Source organism: Mus caroli, chromosome 3 (genome assembly GCF_900094665.2).
Source record: "Mus caroli chromosome 3, CAROLI_EIJ_v1.1, whole genome shotgun sequence".
Lineage (NCBI taxonomy): Eukaryota > Metazoa > Chordata > Mammalia > Rodentia > Muridae > Mus > Mus caroli.
Window position 1 is genome coordinate 22,815,916 of NC_034572.1, and position 22,261 is coordinate 22,838,176.

A 22,261-nucleotide genomic window follows, 5' to 3' on the forward strand; every position below is an offset into this window, starting at 1 on the left:
GGGGGGGGGGGGGTTTGAGACAGGGTTTCTCTGTATAGCCCTAGCTGTCCTGGAACTCACTTTGTAGACCAGGCTGGCCTTGAGCCAGCCTCTGCCTCCCAAGTGCTGGGATTAAAGACATGCGCCTAAATTACCTGCTTACAACAACCATGGCCATTTTGTTTAATTGGCTACTTTGTTTTAACCAGTCGAGCTTTACAGTTACTCCTCCTTATCTAACTCTCCTTATCTATAGTACAGGACCGCTGCACTTGTTACTTATGCGATTTCATCACGGGCTTGGGTAATTTTATGGGTCCAAATTCTGTTTTCTAACTCAGATGTAACCTTTGCAGATAGAGACCACATCATTTGTTTATTTTGTCCACTACAACTTCTTCCCAGTACAACAGATATTTAAAAGCAATTTCAGCCTCTAAAACTATCACTGACTCAAATCTACCCAGGACAGCATGCCGCCAGGAAAGTTAGAATTCTGTTTTCAAAGGACTTGCCATGTTCCCAAAGCGCTAAGCACTGTCTCGACGGTCCTAGGCCAGAACTGAGAAGGTACAGATCTTCCCTAAACCACGCTAAACCTCAAGACAACCTCGCTCTAACTCCCAGCTACCTTGTCAAGACATGAAAAAACCTAAGGGGAATAACACATAGATAGCTCTCTCCCTAGAAACTGTCTCTACCAAAATGTGTACTCAAGGAGGAGCGAACTCCAGAGGCCACACAGGCCTGAGCTACCGAGGACCACACAGGCCTGAGCTACCAAGGACCACACAGGACTGAGCACTAAACTGGACCTCTGAGAAACAGCCTGGGTAGATACATTGTCACAGTCCTCCAAGCCAGGTCAAGTCTCTACAAAGTTCACCGGAAAGCACTCTCTCGTTTTCCTCACTGTGATGGCCTCGGAAACCATGAACTGTCCTGGAGCACAGCAGAACTTGGAAACATGGTCAGGGCGAGCATGTTTGTAACAAATAAGCAAAGCCAGCAGACAGAGGTCCCAGCCCAGTTCTAGCTCCCAGTTGCACTTCTTCATGGCTTTGAGTACCATAAATACAGGGACAATTCTTGGCATGACAGTAAGTGAAAATATCACAAACAAGGGCAATCGTAAGAGCTGGGACCAAGAGGCTAGAAAAGCGAAGGGCTTACACGCAGCAGTGTGAGACAGCCAGACAGCCTCCATAGAGATACAAATGTGGTCTAGGTTGCTATGCAGTTGTTTCTTGAACCTACTCCTGGACTCCTGGACATATTATCAGTTTACTGGGTCAATGATTGACATTCTTTCAATAAGAATAGGACAGAATTACATGGCAAAGAAAAATGGCAAGTGTGGATTTGTGAGACTTCTGATTCTGTCATATGCATGCAAGTATCTGTGTCTACAAGCACACTGGAGCCATTCTGAACAATATCAAAAATAAAGGGCTAGCTGATACCTTAGCATAGCTGAAGTCATTCAGTGGCCATTCTCCAAGGTCTGGAAGAATACCTCGTGCTCTCCTGGTCTGATTTTCTCACAAAATGAAGATGCCTAAAAGCCAAGGCCGTGTGGAAGGAGGAAGCAAGGCAGGCGGCCCCAGCCGCCCTGGCTCCTCACGGGTGCTCTGCACAGAATGGCGAATACCCACACTTGAAGGGTCAGAGTTACATACTGTCAGCATTTGGACAACAGAGGGACTCAGAACCTCAAACATGACTTAGAGAAATAAGGAAAAAGTGAACATGAATGCATGACTTATAATATTTCTGACAACAGAAGTAACTAGCTTTTGCTTGGCTAAAATGAAAATAAGTGAACTATTTTAAATAAAGTTAATTTTTGTCACTATAGAAAAGCTTAAATTTCTTTAGAAGACAAAATAATCCACAAAAACCTCTGACTGCCCATCTTCACCCCTCAGTCTCACCCTCAAGCTCTGCCACAGAACCCAGGCTGCAGCCTTCCCGGCCCTGGCCCTCCTGCCCTCTGGTCCTCCGGTCCTCCTGCCTGCCTGACCCCACCCCACCCTGCCTGTCTGACCCCCACCCTGCTTACCTGCACCCCCACCCCACCTGCCTGCACCCCCCCACTCTGACGGCCTGCCCCCATCTCTTGTGGATCCCATAAATGGTCCAATCCTAACCTCCCTCCCACACTTGTAGCTTTATCCCAGCAGGACCCCCTGCTAACCCACAGGCCAGTCCCAGGACAGCAGGTAGGCTGATTGCAGATCTTCGCTCTCCTTCTGCTCCCCAGTCCCGATCCACCTCCCCTCACCACCCCTCTTCCATCCCCAGCCCCATAGCAGAGCATCTGCTATGGCCTCCTTTCCTCTCTGACTCCATCCCCAGTGGATCACAAAGATCTTCTCCAACCTTCCTTCCCTCAGCTCATTGCAGTACCCCAGCCTCCACCACCAGCAGGCATTCCCTAGGAACACAGCAGCTGAGCAGCCCAGGGAAGCAGCAATATAGATAGCCCAACTTTTTTCTTTTATATTCATGAGCAATTATGTAAATCTTTTATAAACCTGAAATCTAATTTATATACTCAAACTACACAAGGGACACTTTTATTGAAATTGTAAAATAATTTTCTGTATGTTGGTTTTGTTACTCACTTTTAATAAAATAATGGCAAATTATTCTTTAAAAAAAAGCTCTAATAAAATAAGGGTTAATTAGTCTAAGGAGAACAATGATACTTTATCTTTAGGTAAGCTACAGAAACTTAGTCTCAGAAGCCAAAATGCCCTTGTTGTTTTCCTCATAAAGAGAAGTGAACCCCTAAGCTCTGAGTATCTGTAGAAAGTAGAAAAGAGGATTTCCATAAGACTAGCCTGCACGACACCCTGTTCTTCTACAGCCCCATTCCACGCATAAGGGAAAAGCCTCCTCCTAGCAACCTCCAGAGGAAACAACCCACCAACTTCCATGAACCCAGCAACCACCATGTAGCATTCATATTATTTGATACTCTCAAGTTACTGTACACATTTTAGAGGCCCACCTAGTCCTGTAATTTCTCTTAGAAACAAAGCACAAAATAATTGCCATGATTTAGGGCAATCTTTCTGTCTTTCTCCTAATCTACTTGGTAAGAAGAAACCCACAAATTTCCCAAATATGGGATGCAGGGAGGGGGGAGCGCCTCAAGTTTAGGAGTGAATACTAACTCACTGTCAGGGCGCTTGCCTAGGCCACACAAGGCTCTGGGTTCAACCCCGCATGGTACTGGGGGTGTGGGGGGTGTTGATTGCATCATGTTTAAACTGTAGTTAATTCTCACAAGGAAAGCAGAAAGCTGTTGTTACTGGAAGGAAGTTGGCAGAGCCCAGTGGGTGACAACAACAATTGTGCCAGATGCAGTTCTGCAATAAGCTAACCATGGGTCCCCAACTGGCAATCAATCCTGTGACTGTGACCACTAACGAGCTTAGGGCCTGCCAAGTTTCACGTGACTGATAGTTATAAAATCGTTTCCTTTCCATGTGTCTCAAAACAGACTTAAATTACCTTGTTTTTTAGCCTTAAAAGCATGACCAGTGATACAAAATAGCAAGCTAGGGTATCCGCAACCACCATGAAATCACCCTCTGCAGCCAGAAGATTCCATAGTGCAAGCAATAGACATGGCTGACGGTAGAACTAGTTATGACATACAAAAACAAGAAGTAACAATTTGCTCTGAACTGGATCCCTCTAATGACTTTGGGATGGATTTATCCTTATGCTATTTTTTTTTCCCCTTTTAAAAAAAAGTGGAGGCTGGGGAGTTGGTTCAGTGGATAAAGCATAAGAATCAGAGTTCAGATCCACAGAGCCCATGTCAGAACTGGATGGGTGTGGCAGCCTGCCCTTAATTCTAGCATTTAGTAAGCAGAGAAACAGAGGCCGAGGGATGCTGGGGCAATCAGGCTAGACACAGTAGCCACATCACCAAGCACGAGTTGAGCCTGAGACCCTGCCTTCATAAATAAAGTAGAACACGTGTACACATATGAATCCACACAGCATGTAATATATACACCATATTTTTAAAAATGTAACTAGTTGAATTTAGTAAAGAAATCAAGGATCAAATGTCATTACGAATCCTGGTCTGTTGTATATATGGGACAGGTTGATCTTATGTGATCACACGCATGTGAACTTACAAAGACGGAGGTAGTTTTGAACACCTTCCTGGTGGAACACTTCTACTTATACAGCAAGAAGGTCCTCTCGGAGGCGGTCACAGAGGCCACCAGCCAGAGTGTATGGAAAAGCACCTTGCCTGGGACAGAAGCTCCCTCTCTCAAGTGACTGCAACGAGAGTCGACCAGGGTTCAGTCCATTTGCAGGCCGCTTCAACCTGATGCTCCCAAGGTCATTACCAAAGCCATCCATGGGAAACATCTCTAACATCACCAAAGTTCCTATCAAAAGGTCTAGCTTTCTTTTTTTTTGGGGGGGGGGGGCGTTTGGAGACAGGGTTTCTCTGTATAGCCCTGGCTGTCCTGAAACTCACTTTGTAGACCAGGCTGGCCTCAAACTCAGAAATCCGCCTACCTCCCGAGCGCTGGGATTAAAGGCATGTACCACCACGCCCAGCAAAAGGTCTAGCTTTCAAGAAGAGAACAGTTCTAATGGGTAGCATAAATCAGAAGAGACAAGAGTCTAAGAGGGGAAAAAATACATAACAGAAAAGTAATTCTGTTTGCCTATTCCCCATGCTTGGAGAAACAAGCTCTTTAAGAAATTTAAAAAAAAAAAAAAAAAACCTTCAAAGCAAAATTCTAGACCCAAGCTTTAACAAGTAAGAGTATGCACTGCTAATGTGAACAGTTCAACCCCATAAACATAAGAGTGTCTGTGCACAGTGCTGCTAAATGAGAAGACTGCAGACATGTTTAGGTTCGTCAGCTGAGTGACTAACATCCAAACCCTACCACCATCTGGAGGCTCTGCCGGCATCAGAGCTCCACCACCGCCAATGGCTCAACCTCGCAGGCCCTTTCCATCAACATAAAGAACAGATTCAGATCATCAGACTTCAGTGCCTCATAAAGGCTGAGATGAAAGCATGTTATACGCAGCACCCAGCCAGAGTTGATGTGATCTCATTTGAAATGAAACACGGCTTCATTACCACCAAATTACCTGCTGCACCTCCATAAGCAGGGACTCTGTCAACACGCTTTCGCAGAGCCTCGCTGCAGAAGGAAGACACACAGCACACGCTGGCTTCACAGGGATGCTGCTAGCCCACAAAGTCCATTTCAGTATCTTAGCATCATTACTCCTTGCTGTTAAGCTTAACCAAAATGCTAAATTCTTTACAAGGTGAGAACTCCTCTACAAGGCTGGAAAGGATAAAGGCTTGCAAAAGCAACTTTCACTGAACTACAAAGGAATTAGCGAAGGGATACTTCCAGATGTGGGAGGCTGGCAATCTCTGATGTGAGTGATCAAACAGAATTTTGTTCTGAGGCATTATAATTGCAAACATTCAATTATCTGATTTGTAAGCCTATCTTCACCCTCATTAACATCACTCCTATGTAATCATACAATCACAGAGTACCCTAATAAGGCCAACACTGACAGTCTGCTGAGATATGGCCATTACCCCAAGAAAGGAGACACGCTAAATTCTTTTAGGTTCCACTCTGAAACCGCCCTGTCGAGTGTAAGAGTTTATTAAAATGAAATAAAATCTAAAATTCTGTTGCTCGCTCTCACTAGCCACGTTTCCAGTGCTCAGTCGCTGTGTGGCCAGTTTTATTAGATAATACAATCTCTGCAGTTCCGTGACTTCAAAAGTTCTACTCAGCAGCCAATGCGATGGAATGCCATGATCTTTGTTTGGTTTTGTTGATGTTCTTGTTTTGACAGAGGATGCCACGTGGCCCAGACTGACCTCATACTTACCATGCAAGGACAGATGATCCTGACCCTCCTCTGCCTTCTAAACTCAGGGATTCCAGGCAGGACTGCCACACCCGGTTTGTGCAACCTTAGAGATGGAACCAAGGCACCAGTATGCTAGGCAAGGACTCGAGAGCTAAATCCTCAGAGCAAGTGCCTTGTTTTCAGTGAAGAAAGCAGAGATAACTTCCTCTAGGATGAAATACAATTCTTGCTAAGCTCTACAGTATGTGTTCAGAGCCTTTTGAAAATGCTCATAGCCATTTCTAGTTAAAGACAGTTTGTTCCTTCTTCTGTGTGCACCTATTGTGGCAACAAGTCTCCATCAATTGCAACAGACCTCCGAGGAAAGATCAGCTCCCTTACCAAGGGCTGGGGTTGCAGGTAGGTAGTGCCTGGCTGGCAGGTGCCAGGCATTAGAGCTGGTCCCAGCCCCACAGAAAACACAAGTGAGGCATTAGTCACAATTGGCCTCCGAAACCTGATGACTTTCACAAATTAAATTTTTCACCAAGAATGAATGTAAAAAACTTAACTCTGCTATTATGTCTTTAATTATTTAAAATAAGTCTGTAACCCTGGCACACAGGAAGGATTAAGGCCAGGTTAAGCTATAGGAAGAGTTTGAAGCTAGCCTGGACTACATGAGACCCTGTCTCAAAAAAAAAATGGCTTTAACAATCAACTGATTAAAATGGATACGTAAAGTTATTTGTAGCAATAGGTTTTCCAAAGCAGCCTAAATTCACAGCATTCAAATATATTTTTCTTGTTATTTATCTATTATATGTGTGTCTCTTTTCTATATATAAATATATATAATGTATATAAAAGAGACACACACATATATGTGTATGTGTGTACATATGTGTAATATATACATATATATACACACATACATTTATTATATATACATATATATATATATATATCATACGTAGAGTATCTAGAGGTAGTCTTTTAAAAATTATTGTAAGATTTACTGTGTGTTGTGGTTTGAGTGATGTAAGTTAGATGTACATAGAACCTGATGTATTGCTGCATATATATATATATATATATATATATATATATATATATATATATATAAATCAAACACACACATGGGCCCATGAAGCATTTCCTTATATTCTATATTCTCCTTATTAACCACCTACAAATACCTGTTTCAGTGAAAAGTGCAGAACTGTTCAATTTACTAAAACTTTCCCGTCAGTAGCGTCTACATTGGAGACACTGTGCTTCCAGGATACTCCATGGAACCCATGTATAAAGCTGACAATGGAAACAGTCATGTGTGTCCACGTCTGCAGAGCTTCAGGCTTCTGCACAACAGTTTAGAAGTTTATAAGCCATAGTTTTTCCAATAAAAAGACAAGTCTAGAAAGGCCTCACATTTAGCATTTCTCTGGTACGCACTCGTCAGCCATTGCGGGCAGGGGACTATGGTTAGCCCAAGCGACCTAACACCCAGAGGAGTGCTCATTCTTTCCTGTGAGTTGGTTTTGGATCTTCATCTCATTCTTCACCAATTGCAAAGCAAACCACAGGGCAAGTTAGCTAACATTATAGAAGCAGTCAAGGGTCCTATTTTGATATCCTAATTCTTGAGTTCAGAATGTGCCCATTCTGTTCCAAAAGAAAAAAACAAAACTTAAAAAAAAGAAAACAACTGATGGCCCAAGTTTGGCACCAAACATCTGACAGTGACGGTTATGGTGCCTCGTGAGCTTTCAACTGCTGTCCCCACCTATAAAGAAAAATGTCAGTATTCTCTATTAGCAGTCAGAAAAAATGTCAGCAGATGAAACCATGCCCACCTGATGTCAGATGTGTACAAGATACGCGCCTACATACTTTCAGTTACAGTTAGCAATTCTGAGATATTAGGCCCTAGAGAGGAGAGGGCTAGGGACTTGAAACGGATTTTGACTCAACGCCCCCTTGTGTGTTGTAAAGCAAGGGCGGCGAGCTCACTCACACTGGCTTTCTTACCTGTTCACTGCGACAATAACAACTATTCTGTTTACTTCAGAAGGTCACCATGAGAACCGAGCAAATAACATACAGGAAACTGTTTTGTAAACAGTGCCACTCAATGTGTAAGGCACCTTCCTGACTTCTCTGGTGTCAGGCCAGTCCCCTATTTAGATTCAAAAAAAGAGAAGAAAACAAAGAAAATAATCTCTGTGGAATTGTCAGCCAGATTCCAGGACTCCTTCCTGGATAGGAACACACATTCGGCCTACACATCACGAGGGTCCGTAAAAAAAAAATGAGACTTCAGAATTGGGCTTGAGAAAGAGGTGGGGGGAGCGGGCTGTGAACCAGGACACAGGCCTCACCTGAGGCCTGCCCCAGACTCTGTAAAATCCACTGGTTCCCCTCATACAGCAAGGTGCTCACTCCAGCAAACGTTTTTCTACAAAGGTAAAACAAGCAAGTAACCAAGAAACTCTGATGGAAGCTCATAAAGATATTTAAGCAGGCCTTGGGCGCCCCAGTCCCATCCCGGATCCACGGGGCAGAACGAGGGCACAGACTCCCCCAGCTGTCCTCTGACCTCCATAGACACTGGCTTTGGCATGTGTGCAATGTGTGCATCCCACACTCATGCATACACAATCAATAGAAAAAAAAAAGAAAAAACATGGTTTAAAAAATATATGAAACAAAAAAGGCTGGGGATATAGATAAGTGTCAGACATTCGCCCAGCAGGCACGGGGCCCTTGGGTTCATTCTTTTACTACCCCAACAACAATAAAAAAGGATATTCAAAATTGTCTCCTGCAATGACAGGACCAGCGAGACCATCTCCTGCAGTGCGATGCACGGACTTCCCCTCATCCTTCCCCCACAGACTCTGGACTCACTAAAGGCAAGGCAGAGTGGGCAGACCTCGCTGGGCAGTAGCCAGAAGCTGGTCTACAGCAACAGTCCAATGAGCTGACCCCAACCTCCATACTTCACAAGGAAGTGTGCAACGGAACAGATCTACAGTGGAATCTGTCATTTCAGGAAGAGATCGTGTTATGTCCCTTCCCGTCCCACACACCGACAGAGGAGTAACTCTGCTCTATAAATTACTCGTGCTGGCATCCAGCAAGGCTCCCCAGAGCCTTACTCATGTGGTAAAGCTGATGCCAAGCTCCTAGTGAAACTGTGACCAGTACAAGCAAGGCGCTTACAACCTGGTAGGTTCTAAGAACTCTGTCCGTGGGTGTCATACCTGAGTTTCCCTATAAAACATTTTTATTCTTGTATAAACTATTACTCTTCAAACAAACAAAAAGAAAAGTTTAAGGTTCCGGCCTAAATAGTTGGTCAGCAGTTCTAGGGGAAACACATTTATTCAAGTAAATGTCTCAGGGCATAAGGCAGGGAGGGCGTTCTGAGCATCTCCAGGCCGCACTCTTGCTGGGGTTTGGGTCTGGTTTTTGTTTTGCTTTGTTTTCTCCTTTCTTTTCTGTGCTCAGCATTACATCCCACAACAAATGGCCGTGGTACTGGGAACATAAAAGGGATCCTATACTCCTTCTGAAGGAGCCCAGCATCAGAGTCCGGTGGGGGGAAGATACCCTCTGACTAATGGCAACTACCGGAAGCCCCAGAAAGCACTATGGGGTCTGTTAGCACTTGGATTTTAAAAGCATCCAAAGGCTTTGCCTCTAGCCTGTTGTACTACTGGCAGATGATGGAGCACTTGAAGGGGTCACTGGACTCCTCCCACATACTTGCCTTTCTCCTACCTGGCCAGGATGGAATGGACAGCTTTGCTACTCTGACCTACTCAAGTCCCAGAAACAATAAACCCACTAGGACTCTGGCAAGCCAGCGGCCCAGAAACAGCTAAAACCCCTGAACATGGACTAAAACCTCTGAACTGGAAGCCCAATAAATGTCTCCCACTTTAAATGTACTTCTCTCAAGTTCTGCCACAGTGAGACAGAAAGCTAATGGTGACTTCCATCATGATGGGCCTGGAAACTAAGACCTGAACACAACCCAAGGCAGCAGCCCTGTGACCAAGCAGGGGGAGAGCCCAGCAGGCATCTTGGACAGCACCTGTAAGCAGCAAGCTGACCATGATCTGGAAGGCCATGGAGGAGACAAGAGGATGCCACCTGGGGGAAATGAGTCCTTTACCACCAATTCTCAGAATCCCATTAAAAACAAGCAGTAGAGGGAAACCACTGTCAAGTATGCCCCAGGGGTAACAGGTACTCCTAGCCTACAGGGCCAGCTTGAGACCACAAGTCCCTGGGAAGATGCAAAACCTCCGGACCAAGGACCAGACTCTTCACAGCCTCAGTAACTCTGTTTCAAGGATGATGGCACCAGATTCTCTTACTGCAAGACAGAACAAAAAGTAGTCCAAAAGTCACACTGGACACTTTGTCTCCAACAATGAGCTCTTGTTGAAACTATAGCTCTCACTCACAGCAGTTTGTCTTTTTAATACATTTTTAAATATTAAGGAAATGTTCCTTTTGTTTTAGTCTTTCAAATGTCTCACTCATTAATGAAATAAAGTAACGAAAGAGCCTTTCTCTGGAGCTGTGGTGGAGACAGAAAAGCTTAGGCAGTGAGACTGGCAAACTCACCTCTATACCGCTTTCCTACTTCTCATCAAAAAGATGGGGGGAGAGGAGAGGACGGGGAGGGGGGGGGCGAGGGGGGGGTACTTCACTAGTGCACCAGTCAGGAAAGCTGCAAGAACTAATTGTGCAGGTGATCGCCTCACTGCTGCAGGAACAGGGCCCAAACAGTGCAAGGTCTGAAAGGAGGAAGCAGAGCACTAACCCCTCAGGCTCTGCTGGTTCCTGCACACTACGCTGAGGGACCGCTGAGGACAGGCCTGTGCCGTGAAGAGTGTCCACCTAAGAAACTATTCCTAAGAACGCAAGGAAGAGGAAAGAGAGCAAGCTCAAACCCCAAAAGCTCACAATAAAGGAGCTTCTGTCTGTCCCTGAGCAACCACAACACAATTCTGTACACTTGTCAGCAAAGGTGCAACCTCTTAAAGGTAGTAGTAGTCAAACAGATAGATAGATAGATAGATAGATAGATAGATAGATAGATAGATAGATAAAACAAAATTATACATCAAATTCTCGAAGGAGACAAACACTCCTTCCTTAAGTGTGCAATATAACGTCCCGTTCCGCGCTGGTAGCACTTTCTTCGAAAACATGAAATGGTGTTAATGGTTTTCAAACTTCCCAGGTTACTCAATAACCACAACAGTTAACTGAAAGTTGTTAGAGCAGCAGGCCAGTTTGGAACTTAGTCGGAGCCTTGTGACCAAGGCTCAACTCAAGCAAGCCTTGGGTTTCCCAGGGGGAAAGCTGTGTTTCATGAAGCTTGTGGCATCCACCTGAATGAGCAGAGAACTTATCACCGTTTCACCACGGCTGGATGCGGGCAGGCTGCAGGGAGTTTCCCCGTTGTTAGTCTAGGTAGATACGACCTCCCTGTTCTCATCTGGAAACTAAGAATCATAATATTACCCTTGAGAATTAATAAGGAATATAGCTGGGCCCTGGTGCCGTACACTTTTAATCCCAGCACTAGGGAGGCAGAGGCAGGCAGATCTCTGAGTTTGAGGCCAGCCTGGTGTACAGAGTGAGTTCCAGGACAGCCAGGGCTACACAGAGAAACCCTGTCTTAAACAAACAAACAAACAAACAAACTATATATACATCATATAGTATAAATATATCTTCTAGCATATAATAGTTAGGTGCAGCTTTTAGTTTTTAGGCTAGTGTCCAGCAATGTGTTTCATTTTGGCATTTTCATACTTAAATATGATTAAAGGAAGTTCCGGGGCCCAGATCAGCGAACCCTGGTGGCCACTGCCTTGATCCCTTTCACTGCTCATCTCCAAGACGACACCAAAGCTTCATCATTGCTATAGTGACAAAACCCTGGGGCAACAAGAGAAATAAAGTCCAAAAACTCCTTACTAAGCAGTGGGAGCTAAATGCAGCACAGGCGACCTCTGTGACGCTCCTCACCTATGCTGGACCAGCTAGAGCGGCCAGGATGTGGCCCCACAGTCCCAATTTTTGGGCTTCCCTCGTAAATATGAAAGCACCAAAACTGGCGCAAACATATTAACCCTACCTCACCCCCCCACACACACACCACTTTCACCAAAACCAGAGGTGTTCAGAATATCGGACTCCATCAGTACAAAGCCACAGTTTGTCCTCTGTGAGCGAGAAGAGGGGCTGCGCAGAGGGCTAAATCAGGAAGGCAGTACTGTCACAGAAACATGACCAGCCCAGGTCTATCACTGCAATACACTTTCTGACTTTAGTCTTTTCTGACCATCTGGAGCTATTCCAGGCACAGAGCCAAAACTTCATAATTCCTTTGCAAAGTAAATGACAGATCAGTAAGTGCCACGTCTCCAGCAACAGCCAACGAGGGCACCTCGTGGCCTCTGTGCTCCCGGGAGATTCACACATGTAGTAAACCAGTGTGCTTCCAATGAAACCTGTGACCAGTGCAGCAACGGTGTTCCTTTGGAAGAAGACAACGGCTTTTGCGTCTATCACCTTATTACACTATTCATAGACAGAAGTAGAACATTTGTGAATTTTACTGAAAAGGGCCACCTCTGCACTAGACTGGTCTGTGCGCATTCATTACTGCTATGGAGACTACATTCGGGGACTCAAGCATCGGTCAGGTGGGTTATGTGACACACCAGGCAACAGCGGTGCCTTTGGATTGATGGTAGCCGGTACATTCGCAGGAACTTCTGTTTAAACCAAAGGTCAGCAACATCCCTTTCTTCATCAGTACCGAATGCCCAGCCGCCGTGGGCCAGGCAGCACACCGAATGCCCAGCCGCTTTGGGCCAGGCACATTAGCACAGGTGAATGAAATAAGAATGCTCACAATCTCAGCCCAAAGCATAAGTCTGCAAAGTCAGATGGATTCCATGTTATCCGTCACTGACAGGCACCTGACAACTCGGGAGTTTGAATCTGATAATCAGTATTAGGGAGGTAGCTCAGTAGGTGTCTGCCTCCCCAAAATGAGGGCCTGAGTCTGGATCCCCAGAAAGAATGTAAAAGGAGGATCCAGTAGAGCACACCTGTAGCCCCAGCACTGTGGCTAGGGAGTGGTATGTGTGCAGAGATAGGCAGATCTTTAAAGCTCATCGCCAGCCAACCTAAGTGTTCAGAGAGAGACTCTGCCTCAAAATATAAAGGTGGAGAGGATGAAAAATGGCACCCAATGTCTACCTCTGGCCTTCACAAGTGCACTGGTACATACATACACCCAACACACACACATACCCAACACACCCAAGAGCCACACACCACACATGCATCTACACTAATAAACACATGTACCCTACAGAGAAAGTATCTTACTCACCAAAAGGAAAAAGAATAATTGAAATATATTTGAAAATCTTCCCCTGGAACACGATGAGGAGGTCAAACAGCACAGATGTTCTGAAAACTTATTTTTTTTTGAGGGAGCAGTGTTCAAAGAAATGAAAGTTATCTTTACTTTTAGCACCAGAGATCTATCTTATCTAAGAAGAATATTTTACACCTAAATAATCTGAATTAGCCAGCTTCTAAAGGAGAAGCCATAAGGAGATCCACAGATGAGTGAAAGAACTGCGGATCTCAAAGCAAACTGAAGTCAGTTTCAAATAAAAATATAAACTAATAATGGCTCTCCTCCCAAGTAGGCTACTATAACAAAATTGTTTTGACTGAATAATCTGAACAACAGTAATGTACTCCTTACAGAGCTGGGACAAGGATCAGAAGGTAGAGTGCTCAGCCAGTCTGCACAGAGTCCTGACTGAGCTATCCATCCAGCCCTTTCTTTTCTGACTGCTTCACCTTCAAACAGTGCTTGCTCATTACTAAACCCATGGGCGCCACTCAATGTCCTGCACCAATTCTGGCTGCAACCCTCATGATCTACCCTGGGAAAACAGAAGGACCGGTGACTTTCGTGACTTACCATGAAGTCACACGGAACTCAGAACTGTGCGAGAGGAAAAGGGCAGGCTCTCACTGCCAGACTGCAAAAGGAAAAAGGACACTGACAGAATCACAGTGACTTGCCCAGAGACTTGATGTCAGGTGTTCAAGTGGAGCCTTTAGGGTGGATCTCACCAAAGGAAACTGCTGGGGACAGAGTGCTTAGGAAGACAGCAGCCAAGGTGACCAGTCCCACAGGAAGAACTAACTCAGAAGCAGGGCCCAAGATGGCGTAGCAGCTACAGTGCTTGCATGCAAGCTAGACAGCTTGAGTCCAATCCCTGGAACCCACAGACTAAACAGAGATCGACAGTTGTCCTCTGGCCTTCCCAAGCAAACTATGTTACACACACACACACACAAAGTAAAAATAATTAAAAGCAAAGGGCAGGGGCTCCCAAAGAGAGGAATAATATAAATGTCAAATGACAGCAGCAAAGACTGGGAATGCTGTGTTATTTTAAGGAGCTAGAAAATAATTGAAGAAAACTGAGGAAAAGACACACAAAAATAAAACACCCTTCAAAAAGCATGCATCAAAAAGCAGCAGTGTGTTATAGCTCAAGCCCACAATCACAGCGTTTGAAAGTTAGAGGCCGAGGACTGGGAGTTCAAGGCCAACTGCAGCAACAGTGCTAGCTTGGGCGACAAGAAACCGTGACTCACAAAACAAAAAGTATATAATAAACAAATATTTCACAAATAAGGAAGACAGCTATGACACATATACATAAATAAAAATGTTGGTGGCTCCACAGATGGAGAAATATTAACCCCCGAGGGGAGAGGAACAGGCCGGCTTCTTCAGCAGAGGTCCACAACAACTTCTGTCTAGGGTGAGAGGCCCGGGAAGGCAATTCCTGCCTCTGCCTCCTGTCACTCTGCTCTCCAGTCACTCTCACATGCTGACTTTTGTCCTTCAATCACTTAGGATTGCATCCTCACCATGGTATATGGGCTGGGGAAGAACCATTAGAAATCAAAACGGAAAGAAAAAGAGGAAGGGGGGAGGGAGGGCAGGAGGGAGGAAGTGATAGCACACTAAGACTGAATCACAAAGCAGGGCCTGGTGGCAGATGCCTCTGATCACAGCATGTGCGGGACCTTGGCAAGAAGACCGGGAGTTCAAGGCCAGCCTCAGGCACACAGCCAAGTCAAACTGAGGCCAGCCTGAGCTACATGAGATCCGGCCTGGGTCATAAAGTACATTAAAATATTACATATAAAAAAATCAGCTCTACTAAAATTACCAGATTCTGCCTAGAAACACCGGGGACAAAAAGGAAATGCCACTTTTAAAGAGGAGAAAAGTAGCTGGTAGCTGGGGTATATATAGGTGGCCGGTATGGGCACAGGTAGGCACAAAGGAAGCCACTTGCCAGCCCTAGAAAAGGAAAGTGGTCACTCTGTCACCAGCCTACAAAACGGCCTGGGGAAGGGCAGAATGGAAACTGGACCCTTCAGGGCCAAGCTGGCAGGCACCAGCATCAGGCCATCTCCACAGCCTGTGTGGGAAGCCATTAAGAAGCAAGACCCCCATGAGTCACACGGTACCTTTCTCAGTACCGCCAGGCAGGTGACCACACCAACATAGTCACATTCTAACACACATCCCCAGTAACCTGGATCATGCTCCTGTGTGGAACTGAAAGGTTAACACTGCAGAAACAGCAGAGGTCGTCCCCTTGGCTCTCTGCCCTGACTTCGTTAAGATTGTGCAACTTGTACAAATAGAACCATTTCCTGTCCGCTGCACAAAGCAGCTAATGGACTGGTACAATCCGGGATGATTTAATGGAAGAACTCAGCCCGCTGCTGTCTTACTGAGCTGTTTCAAAAAGAAATGAAGGGAAAGGAAACCGTTGGCCACCAGTGTCTGTCTGAACGTCAGTCAGTCCTTTATGATATCCTCTCACACAGGTGGCAAACGACAAAGCCAGGAGAATCCACTTGACCGTAGCCCCACGAGACAATAAGCATCACACCCCGCCCCCTAACATCCTCTATTAATATAGTCTTAAAGGGTCAGCGGGGCCGGCTCACCAGGCTCAGTCCCCATAACCACATGCTCCAGGACAGAACCAACTCCCCAAAGTCTTCCCATGGCTTCCACGTGAGTGTTATAGCACACGAGCATCCACGCTCACACGCACACAATAATGCAAACGACAGGCTTTAAAATGATATACAAACCAGGCCTTTTTGGAAGGAAAGCATGATACAGCTACAGCTCAGCTGGCAAAGTGCTTGCCCGGCATGCATGAAGCCCTGGGTTCGAACCTGCAGCCTATAAGGCAGACATGGTGTATATGCTATACACCTAGCATAAAGGATCAGAAGTCCAAGGTCATCCCCGGCTACACAGTAAGTTCAAGGCCAGCCTGGTCTACATAAAACCCTGTCTCCAGAAACACCTGATATAAATTAAAGTTATACGTTCAGAAACATCCAGTGTCCACACAGTATACATTCTAATTGTAGAGGGCAAGTGTCAAAGATGAAAAGGAAGAAGGGGTGGGGGAGGGGAAGGAGGAATACAGCCTGAGCTCCCACGGCCCACAGTACCCTCCAGTAAGTAAAGCCCTTTTGTGTAAGCTAGGTGGTGTGAGTTTTTATTATCTGCAAACACAATCAACTTTGCCTGAACACTCTCATTCTTTCTATCTATCTGCACACAAGTTCAGGGAGCACAGTTGCTTGCTGTCTTTAGTCAAAATTTTCCTATAGTTCCAAGAAAATAGAATTAGAGCATTGCTTTCAAGTGAAAAAAAATCTAACAGAAATGTCCTACTGGTTCAAACACATGGCATCCCTATGTCACAACAGATGTCTCCCTCTGTCATTAAGTCACTCATTCAATAAACACTAACTGAGCACTCATTGTTTGCCAGACACTATGTACAAGAGAGCAAGAACCAGGTACCTGCCTGCAGTGGATCCAGATCTTTAGTGGGAAACTAATGGGAAGAGGAATCAGAAGTCTGTCCCTTCCTGGCCACTGCCCTGTCACACTCAAGCACCACCCTGAGCAGACTGCAGATCCTAAACTTCAGGTCCTGCCCCAGCCCATGTGACTCATCTGGTCACGTCATCTTCCTCCTGACAGGCAAACAAACATATGACATGGACCATACTTAAAGATTCTCCCCATTGTGGAAGAAAAAAAAATCAGCTTTATAAGCTCAGGGGTACAGAAGAAAAAATGTAAAAGTAAGTTTATTAGTATCCAGAATCCATACAGGTCAGAGTTTACTGGAGAGGAGTTGGGCGGGACCAACTTATAAAAGGCTTCCTCACTGCCGGGCACTAGCACCAACTCAGAGCACAGGACTACAAACCCACAGGCCAAAGCAGTGAGTCGGACGCCCAGAGGCAAAGCTCTGACTGGATGAAGATGCCATCTGGAGCTGGAGAGAGAGCTCTGCAGTTGAGAGCACAGGCTGCTCCTCAGAAGATCCAAGTTTGGTTCCCAGCACCCACACCTGGAGGCTTGCAACTGACTGTAATTCCAGTTCAAGTGACTTGTCACCCACTTCTAGCTGCCACAGCATCCTCACAATTTCTTGAGAACAAAACAAAACTACTACGAATCTTTTCTAAAAGTCTCCATCTCATTATTTATACCTTTTGTGGGGGGCTTCGGGGGTGCGGAGGCAGGTTAGGTCTGCTTCAAGACTGATTCATAAGAATCTCAAGAAAGAAAATTTAAGAAACATCAGTTGGTGTCCACACTGTGAACAACCACCACAGTAATAATAACTCCACAGAAAGCGGGCATTGAGTAAGAAGGAAGTACTGGTCATTTAGAACAAAGATCTCTCACTGTCTAAGCAACTGACTTCCTGGCTAAATTGTCATTCCTAGAAAATCAAAATATGACTTCCCTAAAGCTAAAGATCACAAGGATGGCTAACCGGTTAGAAACTTTCCTCACATCCAAAGGACAGGAATATTTGCCAAATCGCTCTGATAGACTGGATGATAAACATCCTTACATGCAGGCATTAGAGCCGCATCCTGGAAAAATAAGACAGCATTGTGCTCAAGGTTAAACAAGCTTAAACACGTTATCAAGTAAAACGTGTTCAATGATTGCTTTTCCATGGCAAAATGAGTTATGTTGTTGACTAAGAAAAATCAACAATCGTGCCTAACCTGTGTCTGGGCCCTAATTTCTTGCCAAACTAAAGCACATTAGATACAGTTCCAATGCATGCATCACTCTATGCCACTCTCGATGGTTAACCATCACACAGCCATTTTTAAACCTAAATACCCAACCAAGCAATTTCTCAGGTCAAAGGTTTTACTCCCAAATCTTTGGCTTGCAGGAGAAAAATGTCAAGGCCGTTTAATGCTTTTGCTATATATAAACCTCAAAGCCTCCACCCCATGTCATAAGTCATAATTAGTGTTGAGTGTTCTAAGAAGTGATCTCAGAGATACCCCAACACAATGGTCCGTGGGCCCCTGATATGGGAAACGCCACAAAGAAAGCCTAATCATTTTATAAATGAAATATAAAATTTGGAAAAGGTTAGAGAGGCATTTCCTCTGAAATATATCAGATCGTGTACCATCATCCAAATCACGAAGTCATGATGCGGATCAAGTATTGACTCCTTCTATGCACTTGTAATCAATGAGGCAAAAGAACATTGGCAGCCATGATACTGGTAATAACATTAATTAACGTGGATTACTTGTCAAAGGTAAAGGGGCCAACACTGTAGGCAGCCCTGTACCCAATGCTTTACTAATTAGGACAAAGAGAAAGAAAATTGCTGATGAAACAAAGCACCTCAGTCCGTTGCTGTCTTCCTTCAGAGATGTGGGAAGGTCCTGGCTTTCCAATGCACCATCTCAGACAGCAACACAAAGTTCTACATGTACACACCATCAATGTAAAATGAGTATCCACCTGAGCTACAGTGCCATAAACAAGGTTGTCTCCAGTATGAACTACAGAGCCATCTCCCCCTGGTTGAAGCAGCTGCCCCCTGCCCAGGGTTACCCATGATTATAAGCAGGGCCTTGAGACTCCAGGACTTCCTCACATGATATATTTCATAGATATTGAGACTCTCAGAGTGAATTACACAACTAAGAAGCCATAATAAAACATCTCAAGAAAACAAAAAACCTATCAAAATAGAAATAAAGCCATAATTTTTTTAAATGGTTATCAAACTGAAAGAAAAAATCTTAAACATGGCACGTATGATCAGTCCCTACAGAGTCCAAGTCACCCATGAGACTAACTCTCAAGGCAGCAAGGCGACCATAGGTGACAACACGCTAACATAATTTTTTCTCTATTACAATACTATTTTTTTCTTGTTATAAAAACCACAAAGCAACTTCTTGTCCTAATGGGTATACAGATTTTCTCCAACATGAATGTTGCATGTGAGCATATATATGTGTTTGTGAAAGGGTCTCATGTAACCCAGGCTGACCTCAAACTCATTACACAGCCTGACGATGGCTTGAACTCTTGACCCTTCTGCCTCTCGTTCTTGGGTTCTGAGATTACAGATGTGTCCTAGCATGGCAGCCTGATGCCATGCACTAGAGATCCGACCCAGGGCATCAGGCCTGCCAGGCAAGCCCTCTACCAGCTGAGCCACTTCGCCAGCCCGAGTGTTGCTTATGAACCCGCACAGTGATCGTGAGTCACAGGCTGCCAACTACCAGAGTAATGTGTGGAGCAACTTGCAAACATGGTTGAAAGGGGAGGGGAGAGAGGGGAGGGAGGGAGGATAGGCCAAAATTGGGTCATTTCTGACATATAATAAATAGGAAACGTTGTCTACACACCTAGCTTGCACAGAAACCTGTTCATGATTTCCATATGGGAAAGGGCCAAATGTTCCAATAATTAAAAGGAAAAACTTTCAAGTTTTTAAGATGACTCTTCTTACTCTAACAGTGAGTCTCTATGGTATACTGTTGAGATTTTTTCTTCCTTCCTCCTTGCAAGTCAGAAAATTAAATTTTCTTTCTTTCCAGCCAGGGGCCACTCAAACAGATCTAATGGGTGTAGACAGCACTTCCTGTCTACTGTAAGAAAATAATGGGATTGCCATTATTAACATGGCCCCAGGCTTGCACTCAGGCGGGGCTCGGGAGGAACTGACCTTCCCTCTCCATCAGTGTGCCTGAACGACTGCCCAGTTTTGGAAAGGAAAGGGGAATGTTATTTTTTCCCCAGCATGAAGGCCTAACTCGAGCTCACTCACACTCGTGAAGCAAGACAGGCTCCAGCCCCTATCATGCCTTCCAGTCAACTGTGTTTATGTCTACAAAAGAACCTGCCAGTAAACAGCTGGCCACGGTTAGTGCTCTTCTCATCTTTTATGTTTGTGAAGCGAAGTCTCTCATATACAAGAGGTCAGTGAAGTTAGTAAGGCAGCCTCACTCTACAGCCTGAAACTACGCTAGTCATGTTCTGTGTCATTTATTATTTTCACCACCACCACCACCACCACCACCATCATCGTGCTTGTGTGAAGGTCAGATGACAACCTGGTAGATTCAGTTCTCCTATACACAGTTCTGGGGATAAACTTAGGTTGCCAGGACTGTGCCTAGAATACTTCTAAGCTGCTGAGCCATCTTGAAAGCCCTTTAGGCACTTATTAAAAAGGACATCCAAAGTTACGTCTGGGTCCTCACTGTTCCTTGTCAAGGTGTTCTGATGGAGGGGGGAGAGGGAGGGAGAGAAGGAGAGAAAGGGAGGGGGAAGAGGGGTCTGAGGTGCTAACTCAGGCATGAAAGGCCAGCTCTGGGGTCCCCATGGTCTCACTGACTCAGGTCAAGGCTGGATCTAATGTTACAAAGAAATACATCCACAAAAAGAGAGAAAAGGTGGAAGAGAGGGCTTCTGCCTTAAACTTCCTTTGATCCTAGACAGAGAAGATGAAGAAGCAGATGGGTCACATATATATACTTGAAAAGAAACGAGCTCTCTTTATCGAGGCAGTGAGAAAGCAAGATGGTAGAAGGAATAAAGCCACCAGAGCAATGCTTGCCCTTCAGAGCCACCCTCCCTGCCCATCCCATTCCGGCACACAGTGCCTCCCACCTGCTCCGCCTCAAGCTGAGCCCTACTACACACAAACTGCTCTGCAGTGAGGGCTAAGCGAAGTCACATGATCAAGGACACAGGAGGAGTCACAGTCCAGAGGAAGGCTGATGTAGACGCTTCAAACCACTAAACTGTTTAAGTAACAACCATCCCACTGTGACAGGCTCCTCAGCAATCTCTGAGGGCCCTGAGGAAACGTGACAAAATAGTAGGATGACAGCCATCATCTTCTGAGCAGGTGACAGCCCTAAGCAGTCCTCCTGACAGACTAGACCCAGACTGGACAAAAAAAAAAAAAAAAAAAAAAAAACGGGACCTCAAGCCCAAACCCTCCGGGGCACTCCGGCTCAGCCGGCGACTACAAATCATTGAAGTTAGGCTTTCTCTTCTTACCAAAGCATGAATTCCAAGCTAAGCGAGTAATTTCCCATGGCCCCCAAGTATGAAAACTATGTGATAATCATCTATTATTTATGCACCAGGGCTCAAGAATGCCAAAGAAATGGTTTCCGTAAAAAGCTGTTTCCTTTCGATCTAACATGTCCTACAGTTTAACTTTCCAGAACATCATTCTATATTTTCCTTCATGGAAAAAAAAAGCATATATTTGCTGGCCATGATTTCTTGAAAAATGTTACAAAAGACTAGAAATCGAAAGTCCTGAAGACAAACAAATACCTCAGTAGGTTCCATTGCTTTGTTCTCGGGAAAGAGAGGAGTCCTTGGTTCATCTCCCAAGCATCTGAGAACAGCACAGAGCTGTCACCCACGACTCGGTGACTGGGAAAATGTCGTCCCAAAATAGGAACAAGTGCACTCACCTTGGCTGGTGCCGTATCCTTCCTCAAGCACCCACCTACACACCAGTCTGTGCCCACTATCCCAGCTCCTCAAGTTAGTAAAGACAAACTTGCCAAACAAGGACGTGAATGGCAAACACGTGGGACCCAAAAACTACAGTCAAGTGAGAGAAGCCAGAAGACTCCATACTAGAGACACTGATGGGAGCCCTCTATTCTTTCCTAACCAAGGGCTATGTCCTGGTGGATTTAAATAAGCTCTTAAAACTTTACTTCGCTGAATTTCATTCACTTTGGTGTTTGGTCTGCATGTATGTCTGGGTGGGGGTATTAGATCCCCTGGAACTGGAGTTGCAGGCAGTTGTAGCATGTGGATGCTGGGAATTGAACCTGGGTTCTCTGGAAGAGCAGCCGATACTCTTAACTGCTGAGCCATCTCTCAGCCCTTAAA

At 45.1% G+C, this 22,261-nt stretch overlaps 1 protein-coding gene across 5 annotated transcripts in view; it reads right to left on the reverse strand.

The window, feature by feature from the left end:
- Positions 1-22,261, reverse strand: part of Fndc3b (fibronectin type III domain containing 3B) — a 294,093-nt gene that overhangs the window by 257,549 nt on the left and 14,283 nt on the right. The gene's annotated exons all lie outside the window — the stretch shown is intronic.